This window comes from Chenopodium quinoa, unplaced genomic scaffold, assembly GCF_001683475.1.
Source record: "Chenopodium quinoa cultivar QQ74 unplaced genomic scaffold, ASM168347v1, whole genome shotgun sequence".
Lineage (NCBI taxonomy): Eukaryota > Viridiplantae > Streptophyta > Magnoliopsida > Caryophyllales > Amaranthaceae > Chenopodium > Chenopodium quinoa.
In genome coordinates, this window is record NW_018744284.1 from 3354523 (window position 1) to 3365305 (window position 10783).

Genomic DNA, 10783 nt, shown 5'->3' on the forward strand with positions numbered 1-10783 from the left:
TAGTTTAGAGAAATACGTGTTTTAATTGATTTTATTATCCTTTTTACTACCTTCTTGGCAATTCTCTCGCTTTCTCGTTTGCTTGGTTTATTTTGTAGGTTTGTCGGGTTTTCTTAAGATTCAAATATCAAAGAGGAAGCATGAACATAGCTAAGGAAGTCAACAAAACCGAGTTTAGGAAGCTAGAGCACAAGCTAGGCAAGTTTGAAGGCAAGGAGTTGCACTCGAGGCAAGTGCCTAGGGCAAGATTTACAAACATGCCCTAGTTCGAGGATGCAACATTCCTGTTTTGGGCACGTGTTAGCCCCGTGCCCGCGGTTAAGAAGCCTTCTAGAGTCCCTTGCTTCGCCCCAAGTTGCCTGCAATGTGTCGCGCATAAACTAAAGCCAACATAGGTGTACTGCGCTACAGCGAACAACACCGCACCTGCGGCAGCTGCACCATTGCAGCGATACTTGTACCAAAGTGCAATGCGCCGTACCGTGTTGCGGTACAGGCTGCCAAGCAACGACCCAAATGTTGAGCAACGACAAAGCACAATAAGTAGCAGTATTATGATTAGTACTGTCTGGGGGTACATGAACCGTGCTGCGGTGCTTTGCACTATTGGGAAGTGTTCTATACCGTGCATCGGTACTTGTTGCCTTGAAGCGGTACACTTTCCCAGGTGTCCGGCCAGACCTTGGCCAAGCTGCCCGCAGTTGGGTATGCTTGACCGAGTTTTGGGTTTTGCATTTTCTGCGATTTTCCTTTTACCCCCTTATTACCCTTACCTTATAAATACCTCTTGCCCTTCTTTTGTAATAATCCAACTATTGTTCATTTCATAATTAGGCTTAGGTTGAGAGCTTCTCTATCTAGATTAGGCTTTGACTAGGAGTAGTTTTAGAGAGATAAAGTGAGGGATTTCAATGGTGATTTGAGAAATTGAAGAATCCAGTGTGACAATTGCTTTGGAGGTCTTCTAAATTATCAATGAGAATTTCTTACTTTATATCATCTTTATTGCTTTCATTAATTTCATGTTGATTTAGTTTTGTTGATTGATGCTTTGATTGGATTAGTTGTTCTTCAATTTTGGTTGATTCATGCTTTTGATTACTTGCCTTGATTTTATGATGAAGTGTATTTAGTAGTTTACTTGATAGGGTTTGGGTAAAGCATGCTTTATTGATTTGGGAATTTGAGTAGTTCTTGTGTTGTAATTAAATTGATTGATAGAGGTTTACATGTTGTTTAGTTTGATTGGAATAGCCAACCATGATTTTAAGCATGAATGCATGATTGAATTCAATTGACATGGCCATCAATGTTGAATTCATCATAAGTGGTTGAGAATTTGGTTATGTTTCTTCACATTGTCTAGCTCTAAGAGGAATCTAGGTTAAAGAGTTTGGAGATGATTAATTGAGTGCTCCTACTATTTGTCTTTACATTGCTTGGATTGCTTGATTCCCTAATTAGTTTGATATCATGAATGCATGTGGATCCCCATTCCCCAGTGTTTCATTTGATTGCTTAGCTTTAGTAGTTAGTAGTGTTAGTATCTTCTTTCCATACCTTTTGACTTTGACCTAGCTTAGGCGTAGATTGAAAGCACTTAATCATAACCGTTCCTAGTGGTTCGGCTCTTGACTTACCTCTATACTTGTTTCTAGGTTACTTAAGTGATATAAATTTTGTTTGACCTTAGGGAGGATTAGCCAATGACTTAGATTTTCCCTTCGTCGGGTTCATATATTTTATTGGTGTTTTTATGCACGAGAAAATGAATTATTTATGGTATACTATTACACACTAATGATCCGAGGAGCTAATAATTTAATTATATGGGTTGGAGTACACCATACGAAATAAGGTGGTTTACACCTTGATTATCATGGGAAGGAGTGCACCCTATGTACTAAGGTGTTTCGCACCTTGTTTAATTAAAGGATTCCACTTAATATTGCTTGATCACCAATTATTCAAGATTAAAATAATGAACTACTTGAGTCTCTTGAATGATTGTGATGATCGACTATGTTCTTAGATTGTGTGGATTGATGATGCAAGAGCATGTTATGTTGGTGTGTCTTTCTTACTAATTAAAATATAAATCACGTAAAGTGGAAGAGGATATGTACCAAAACTCTTGGAGCATATATACCTTTGAGTATGAACATATGAGGGCAGTTATGGGGTTTTATATTGAACCATAAATTCTATAGAGAGTACAAGAGGACGTACTTTACTATTTATATCATTTTGCGCCGGATGTTCGTCACTTATTAGTGACTTAGGGTTATTGCCTACTTGATTAGCTCTCGAGTAGTTTACCCCACTTTAGGGCAGAGATTTGGTTGGAAACCCGTTTGATGCGTGTAGACACCTAAAAATGTCTCTATGATCACCGAAACCCAATGATGAGTAAAATCTTTCATCGCATTTGGTTCGAGTAGAGTATTGATTAAAAGGAGCACTTGATTTTATCTAATACACCTTGTTAATTTCATTTCCCTAGCCTATATTTATTTCCACATTAAGCCCAAACCTTTTATTTAACCCTTTCCCTTATTTTCCTAGCCCAAAATCAACATACCTTAGCCCAATTTTCCCTCTTCGTAACTGCAGCCCGAAACCCAGCATATCTGAATTTTGTGCTTCATAATTATTATTCAAATCTTACATGATTGGAATGTTGGATAGCCCTTGAAATAAGATTTCCAATGTTATATCATAATCCCAATTCCAAGTTATAACAACAAAGATATGAATGAAATAACAAACTCGGTCCAAGACCAAAATTATAAATTAATTATATGAGTCAAGTGAGTCATATTTGTATTTTGTTAACTTGTTTGGCTACCAGGTAAGTTTTTTTTACGATGCTTACGATAAAGCATGTTAGTGTGTTTTTCTATCATATTTTATGTACTTATCTTTTGATGTTGCATGCTTTGTTGTGTGTGTTGACCTTGTTTCGTCTTGGTCGTTTTATAACCCATTATGGTGATCAGTCACACATGATAAAGGATTTTACAGATAGTCAAGCATGGAAGCATTTTGGGATGAGTGTTGAGAGCTACTTGCATTTATTTTAGTTTGAGTAGTATTGTTTATTTGATTATGGTTTGGTGATCTAATATTATTAATTATTGGTTTTAAAAATTTGATTTGGTGCGGTATTGGTTTTGGGCCTTCAACCTTCCAATTTGTATTTAATTTTGGTTTTGAATTAAGTTTTAATTACCTTAGGTTTTAAAATAAATGTTGGGTTGTTTTAATTGTTTTGATTTACTCTTCCGCTGTGTATCTTTGATAATAGCCCTTGTGCTTGCTTATTGCTAAGAAATGCCCCTTGATTGAACTAAGCACATCCCCCTTTAACGCCTGGCCAATGAATCTTGCTAGTGTGTTTGATCACCCTCTTGGCACCCCTAGTACCATAGTTTCCTTACCATTATTCTCTTAATGAAGGTAGGAAGGTTGAGTTAGAGGAGAAACACGTGTGCTTTAATTAAAATGCCTATGTTGCATTTAACTCTCAACTTGAATAAAAAATACCTCTTGATAAGAGACCATCCTATTTAATAGTGTTATCTAAAAACTTCCAAAACCGCCGCAATGGAGGCTTTGATCTAGACTAACACCTTTTAGAAAATTCTACATTCTTTACAATACATCAAAAATATGAAGTTAGCTTTCCAACAATATATCATTAGACCAATTATGTCTTGAAACGAAGGAAATATAAGAAAAATATACTAAACCATGTCAAAAAACGACACCCTTTCACTGTTTCAGCCATATTTTAAAATCCACAAAACATATTGATCTATCTCATATTAATTGGGTTGGATTTGTAGAGCATTCCAACGGCATGTTACATGCCTTTTTTTTTTAGTTCCTAAACAAAAGTTATGAAGGTTTTAACATTAACAAGTGCAGCGGGCTGCATGAGTTTCCAAAGGGATTTTTTTAATCTTTTTCTATTCATTAAACTATAAAACCACAATTTGCGGTTTATTCAAAGATCACGAACAACTACTGAGAGCTTTCACGAGTTTATTAGATGCTTCTAAACCAATTTTAATCCCATATTCAAGCATTTTAAAGGTTTATCGCAAAATTTAGGGTTCTACCTTAAGACAAATACGTGTAAAAGGTACAATCTTAACGGTGATTTTAATTCAATTACTAAATTTAGCTTGATTCTTTTGATTATGTTAAATTTTGTTTAAGGTTTACCAAAAAGTTTATTCATGATATATGTAGGATTTCCAATTACATAATCAAAGTATAATGTATTTCATTGTACTAACTTCGTATATTTAATTACTTGGATTAGTTGTATTGTTTTAATGCTTATTTTTTTTTTTTTTTTTTTTATAATTTAACATTATTATTGTGCATTTTTTATTGCTTCTTATACATGATCACCTTATTATTGGCTAATAAAAATTGGTATATATATAAATCGCATGACAAAAAGATAAGTATGGATATTCAATTAGGATCATGACAGAATGTTTAATGAAGTAATCACGTGGTACGATTTAGCAATTTTATGTGTGCTTTAATATTCAACCAACTTAACATGATTTAGTTTGGAGTGAATTAAATCATTGTTTTTGTGTCTCTTCGTATTGCCAATAATATGTCATATTAAAAATCGAGCAAAGGTAAAGTTGGGTAAACAATTGACCCCTGGGCTCTATTTTATATATTTCATCCTTGAATCCTCTGTCGCTTCCAGACCAAACGAAGTCAACAATCTAATTGATTGTTGAATGGGTGTGGCCTTAGTAAATTAGTTCAGGTTGCCTTTCGGATTTGTCCCTAATTGTGGTTACCTTTAGTCCCTTTAGTACAACAATCTATTAATGATTCATAAGTTCCTTTAAAAACTTGTTGATAGCTCATTACTATGTCCCTAGCTTGTCCCTTATAGTAAAATGTTTAAATCACAAATTTCTATTTCCAAGCATATTAACGTGTAGTAAGGTGGACCAACTCATTCAATGACTACACCTACAAAATGAAAATACAACTAATCCAAGTATTTAACCACCCACGAATAACCCTCTTTTTGAAATTACCACCCATAATTTTTTTGTTTAAAATACCACCCATAAAAGACAAAACAAAAAAATTTACCACTAAACCGTTAAATCTAATGTTTTAAAAACGTTTCTTCGATTGTCATGCCAAAAACATGCTTTCTAATGGTTTTGGGGTCAAAATTTATCAAATAATTAATGAAAATACCTCATTCTGCGTGTGTCACACTAACCGAGGTATTTTAGTACGCAAAATGAGGCATTTCCAATCATTTTTTGTAATTTTTTACTTCAAATTGGACCCAAAGGACAAAAATGACCCCCTAAACATTTGAAGAGCATGTTTTTGGCATGAAAATCGAATTTTTTTTTTTAAATTGTTAGATTTAACGTTTTTATAACGGAAAGTGTTAAATGGTGGTGAAGTCAATTTTTTTGGTATTTTTTGGGTGGTATTTTAAAATAAATTGTTTTTGGGTGATAATTTCAAAAGTAGGTTATTTATGGGTGGTAAAATACAAATTTTCCTTTATTTTATGATTAAAAAAAACACTCAAGATATCACAAGAATTTCACAATGTATTTTAGATTACGTAAAAGATTAAAATTTATTTTTTACTAAACAACTTGTGATAGATTAACTTGTTAATAACTATAAGTTGAATTAAATGTCAAAAGAGGTAAGAAATAATCATTTTCAAGTGTCCTAAAATAGTTGATCTATGTTTGTATGTATTTGATGATGGTCTATATATATACAAGGTCAAAATCATGAAAATATGATTTCAAGGTAGGTAATACACATAAAAAAAAGGTGGTCTATCATAATGGATCATACTCTACATTCTCCTATTTCAAAAACATTACAATAGTTCAACTAACACAATTACTTGATGATGCACACTATTTCGAGGTTTTTTGGAATCCCTCGGGATATTGGTCGTGAATATAGTCGGACAGTCTTCGACGCCTGCAAAATAACAAATATTACGGTTAACGGAATATTCGTCTCCGACGATCAAATTAGTGACTGGAAAGCGAGATAAATGTAGAGAGAGAAAGTAGAGAGAAGTTAGAGCTTTCAATGCTCTTAGAATGATGTCTTCATCAACCCTTCCCATCATAAATGATTGGGGTATTTATAGGGGTGAGGAAGTGTGCCCCCTTTATGGTTACTACCCTAGAATTCCGTGCTCTGATTGGCGACGCAATCAGGAGTAGGCACGTGTCCAATGGAGGCGCCGTTTTGCGGCTTTCTCGGGATTTGGGCCTCCTGATGTAAGGAGGCCCTTTTGTCTCATTTCAGGCGCTCTTTACGTTTTTGACACATGTCATCTTTCTATAGGGACACGTGTCTCCCTTTGATTGGACCACGCGTCACCATGGGATTTGACCACGTGTTGGGATATTTTTACCCTAAACATTTGCCCCTCAGAGGTGGTGACCCGTACCATACGGGCCGCCTCCACTGATCTTCTACTTATCCGGATACGTCCAGGTACCTAGGCTTTTTTTAGGATTCTTCATTTATAGAGGGCGGACAGTTACATCCGACTATCAAAGGGATCTCCCCTTTGGGCTGGACGCCTTGTTTGGTCTGCCTGATTTACTTAGAGGACTTTTAAGTCTTAAAATCGGGCGGACGGGTTGTACCGATTGGCTTGAGAGGGAACACTTGTCATCCGTATTTTTCGGAGTGGCAATTCGAATTCCGCTGACCTGGTCGTCTATTTTGACGCGCCGTTAGAGTATCCGTATATTTTCTCGTCTTAGATGACGGAGTGGGTTTTTAACCGTTTAACTTCCAAGTTAAACTTTTTCGAAAAGTTACCGTTCGAATTCTTAGGCGGGAAAGATGGTTTTACCATTTTTCCCTCATAAATTCGGCCTACAAATAAAAGGTGTTTGACTTCATTTTGGCACTTTGGAAATTTGAGAATTTTAGAGAGAAGTCAGAGCTTTTTAGAGAGAAAAAAAGCAGTTTTCCTTCAAATCTTTGAGAGCTCAGCCGTGCATTTGAGGTTTTCGGTCAGATTTTTAAGTTTTCCGGTTAACCATCAAGACTTTCAAAGACTTTCAACGTTTTCTACATGTACGGAGGTAACCGCCTGCTCTTCTTTACTTCTTCCCTTTTTCTTTTACTTGTTTTTTTTTTGTAAACACGAACTGGCACAACACTCGGCTTCGTCCGTTTCTCCTCATGAGGCCGGCCATTTGCCTGGGATTGAAGAGTCTAGAGTGGACGGGGACGAGTCCTCCTCTCTATGGAGTGCGTCTATTTCTAGTGCGTACCAACTCACCCCCACCTATTCTTCTCTGTCCTTGTAGTCGAACATGGCGTATACGAGGAAAACGTACGAACGAGACGTCCCTAGAAACCCTGATGGGAGTATGGTGGACCTCTTAGTCCCCTATAATTCGAGTAATATGGACGGGGAGACCACAAATACAACCGTTGTTAGCGGTAGCAAATGCTCCGTGGTCGAAGTGACCACGTCCCTTGAAGAGTGCCAAAATCAGCCAGGCACTTCTTCTACCATGGATGCGTCCGGGAAAAATCCGGAACTACGCTTCCCTCAATTCGCCTGCTCAGTTATGATGTCGTCTGAACTGCCATCTTCTGGAAGGCATCCTCGCCCACTGTCCAAAATCCTCAACAACCCCCAATCCAAACTATTAGGTCGGCTAGGCCTAGAACTGACATCCATATTGCTGAACCGGCCGACCTACCCCCTTGCAGCGCTTTTCCTTCTAAAAACCAGGCGGACGCTGGGGGAGAGAAAGATAAGGGCAAGAGGCCCTTGGTGCCTGAAGGCATCATTGTTTCTGGAGGCGGCCAGGGCTCCAGGGGGGGAGCTCGGCTGAAGCTGCTAAGCTGGACACAGTGTTGTCCTCTGAATTTGGGGCCGCTCCTCAAGCTGCTGAAGGAGAGGCTGAGAACCCGAATGTCGATCAGGAGGCCGAAGAACCAAATGCTGATAACTTCAAGGACCTGTACACCTGTACAATTAGCGACACTGCCTTGACCTTCCTACACTTGAAGTTTGAGGAGTTCAAGTAGTTCCTCCACCTAGGAGAAGGCTACGAAATCGTAGCGCCCACTCACTCTTACTCGGTGGCTGCCTGGGAGAGAAAACGACAGTGGAAGAAATGCTTCAACGTCTACCGCGCTGCATTGGAAGTGGGCCTTCGCTTCCCTCTTCATCCGTTCGTCTAGGAGCTCCTGGACGAATACAACATTGCTATCTTCCAACAGGTGCCGAACAACTGGTTAAATATTTTTGGCTATCTGGTGGCGTGCCTTCGGCAGGGCTTCAAGCCGGACGTCCCAGTTTTTTGTGATATGCATTCCATGGTCCACCTGGATGCTAGCACGGACGGGTGGTTTATTCTGAGCACCCAGAGAGATTATATGGTGGTGATGGATAGGTCGTCCAAGTGGGGAGACTAAAAGCACCGATTCTACCGCATTAAGACAAAGGATGAACAATTTATTTTGCGGATGAATCGGTTCAATGCCGATCCAATTCAGCTCAGTCGCGGGCAACATAGACTTCGCCAAGCACAACCAGCAAGCCGCCCGTCCACCCTGACTGCATGCACCAACTGGACAACTTTGAGTCAGAAAGGTAGTCAGGGATGGAAAGACGGTGATCGTGCCGATCAACTGGATTCCTCTGGCCGTGTAGCTCTCGGAATGTTGGATCCGGAGCAGAAGGGGGAGGTAGATATGTCCGATCTGGACTTAGCGCGGTATAAACTTCGCCAAGCACAACCAGGCTAAGGAGGTACTGATAATCTGTTCTTCTCTTTTTTCCTTTTCTTTTTCATTTTTTTTGCCGAGTTGGTGTGTGGGAGGAAGAGTCCTTCCCCATTTTACTCGAACGCAATTCAAGTTGTTTTTACGCCGAGCTGATATGTTAGGAAAAATATCCTATCTGGTTTTACTCAAACGCTGTCTTTTGCCCATGTTTGTCGAGTTGATTGGTTGGGAAGGTGTTCCTTCTCAACTTTACTCGGACACTTGTTCATTTCATCTGACTTTATCTTGTTTCTTTCAGGCATCCACTCGTACCCTCGGTCAAAGAGAAAGCGGTCGGCTTCTGCTTCCAAGGACGACCAGTCGTCCAAAGCCAGGAAGACAACAGCCTCAAGGGCCAAGTCTTCCACCAAAGCGGCGAAGGTCAAGCCGCAGTCTGATTCGAAGCAGTCTGAAGGAGAGCCACCCTAGGTGTCACCTAGTGGGGTCTCCAAGCCTGTGGATCCGCAAACTAAGGCGGTCCACGACGAGTCCGTCCATGCGAACGATGGGGGTAAGTCGTCCCCGATAAAAACGACTGGCAACTCGGCCTCGACTCTGCATGTTGAGGTAATAGATAAATCTAAGTAGCAAAAAGTTACTTCTCAGTCAGCCGAAGGACAACACGGCTGCATACAAGAGGGAGAGGATGAGCCAATACCCCCTCCTTCATTCAACCTTCCATTTCCTCCATCTTTCTCAGACTGTAAGCTGAATCTTCGTACGGATGTTAACTTGTGTTTTTAAGAACTTGCTTGTTCATTCTAAGAATTTTCTTGGTTTTGTGCAGACACTGCCGAGGAGATGCACATGAAACTACCCGACCATTTGCTCACAGGTGCTGATCGGAAAGCTATTAGAGAGGCCATGCAACGAGTCGTTCCTAAGGAGCAACGACAAAAAACCCTTGGCTATATTAACTGACCAAGATGCTGCAATGAGGAAAGCTTTCCGCAATGTTATGCCCGAAATACGTCACCGTTGGTGCTTATGGCACATACTTACTAAGTTCATCCAGAAACTTAGGAGGCTTGAGAATTATGAATTCTTAAAGGTAGAACTTCATAATGTCATGTATGACAGACTCACTACCAAGGAGTTTGAGATAGAGTGGTCTGCTGTCATTAAAAAAATATAATCTCGACGGTGAATTGTGGTTGGCAGGTTAGTATATTTAATGTCTTAACAATTGCTTTACCTTATATGTTCAACAGGCTTATATATAAATGCTTTTTGTTTTAGTTAAATTGGTTAGTTCATTAATATATAAATATCTTCTGTTTTAGTTAAATAGGTTAGTTCATTATATTTTAACAACATTAGGGAAATATTTGTATGGGTATAATTATAAAATAATCTTACACTATTAGCTATATATCTTTTCGAAGTGTTAATTTGGCTTGTAAATTTCCCCACCTGTCTTCAATAGGTTTGTATAGTGAGAGGAAAATGTGGGTTCCTGCCTACATGAGACACATGTTTTGGACAGGAATGAAGACTACTCAGCGTGTTGAGAGCATTAACTCTTTCTTTGGTGGCTTCCTTGACAAGTACATACAGTTGTACGAGTTTGGGCCGAAATACATTAAAGCAATGGAGTCAAGAGAAAATGATGAGCAACAAGATGATGTTGTTGGCCAGCGGTTTCCTCGACCACTTATCACTGGTTTTATGCCTGAAAGGTTTTTTAGAAAAATCTACACAGGTGCAAGTTTTTGGAAGTACAAGAAGAATGCAATAGGGTGATGTACTTGATCCCATTGGGAAAGGTCATTGATTCTGAAGCTGATACTGTTTCCCACACTCTTAAGGACAAAGTGTGGGTCTTATGCAAGGAAACTCAAAAATAATTCCCGACCCAATACACAAGGATATATAATGTGCAACTACACGCACAAACCAGTGAAGTTTTCTGTAACTGCATGCATTTCGAGACTCATGG